We start from the raw sequence: 1,561 nt of genomic DNA, 5'->3' as shown, positions 1-1,561 counted from the left end.
TTATTATGTATTATTTTTTTAAAGTTAGTAGGGAAAATAATGTAACAAATACAAGTATAAAAAGAGTCACAGTAATAATCAATACAGACAATAGTATTTTGACCCACACTCCATTCAAGTTGGTTGCCAACCACCAATAAAAAATATGAAGAAGAAGAAGAAGCAATGTTGATCATTTGTGGACTATTTTTACTAGAGGAAAAACAATTCCATAGGACTTTAACATCCAGCACACTTTCTGGTGAGTCATGAGAGTTTTTTTTTTTTTTTTTTTTTTTTTTTTTTTTTTTTTTTTTTCCCCCCGGGTTTTTTTTTTTTTTTTTTTTTTGTCATCTGTATTTTAGATTCCCCTCCGTGTTTATATCACCTCGCTTTCTGATTGGCTACACGTCTCATTCACAGTGTGAGAGCTCGGGGTGAATGCCACACACACTGTGATATCGGGCCAAAAAATCAAACATGTTGAATATCCCCAATTTGAGGTCGGAGCGGTCCAGACATCCTTCCTAGCCGACTAGATCACCCTTAACTCACCACCCATGGCGAGAATATCTGCTATTTAGAGCCATCACGATAATCAGGACTTCCTTAAGATTGTCGGAAGGGTAAAAATCAGCATGATTTTCTTGTGGTGTGATGCCGGCCTTATGGCTGAGTCATACTACAAGATTTTTAAAACAGTGAGCCAATTTTCAAAGACTGAGAGAGCCCACATGTGAGGATAAAAAATCATGGATATACCAGGTTTGGTCCTACAGTGTGTGGTACAAGATGTGGATTATGGATTTTACATAAAATCAAGAACACTGTGTAAAACCCTGACCATCCTCTTCATCAGACTGTCATAGCAATCAGAGTGTCTTTAGTTGGAGGCTTCCTTAATTTCATCTACAATAACTCTTTATTTAAATGAGTTTACAAAAACACCTCATTTCCATCCGGGATCAATAAAGTATTTTTGAATTGAATTGAATTGAATTGAATTGAATTGAATTGAATTGAATTGAATTGAATTGAATTGAATTGAATTGAGAACTAAGAGTGATTGCTGTTAGCAAATCTTCTGGCTGTGATATTATAGGGTGGCATCATTGAAGTATGTCATGAATTACTGTCTGGAAACAAAAGGTATTTTTCCATTAGCTTACACAGTCAAACATAACAGAAAGGTAGTTCATAAGTAGTTGGAAAAAGCAGAAATTAGCACACTGAAGCAAAAAGACCACACATTTGCTGAATTAGGCAGCAAGAAGCTGAAATTATCACAAAAAGCTGAATTTAAATGAAAAAAAAAAACTAAATTGGCTGAAAAGGCAGAACACAACTGAAATTATCAGGAAAAAAAGATTTAAATAGCTGAAAGAAGCATGGAAATGTTTAAATTAGCAAAAGAAGAGCTGAGAGGAGCAGAATCTGAAACAGCAGGAACAAACAAAAATTAGATGAAGGAAACTGAAAGGAGCTGAAACAAATCAAAAAGAAAAAAATAAGTAGGTCCTATGGATGGGTTCTTCATTAGTGAAACATTTTGTCTCTCGTCCAAGAGACTTCTTCAGTCTGA

The sequence above is a fragment of the Austrofundulus limnaeus genome, unplaced genomic scaffold (genome assembly GCF_001266775.1).
Source record: "Austrofundulus limnaeus strain Quisiro unplaced genomic scaffold, Austrofundulus_limnaeus-1.0 Scaffold493, whole genome shotgun sequence".
NCBI classification, from domain to species: domain Eukaryota; kingdom Metazoa; phylum Chordata; class Actinopteri; order Cyprinodontiformes; family Rivulidae; genus Austrofundulus; species Austrofundulus limnaeus.
This window is presented reverse-complemented; position numbering follows the sequence as displayed.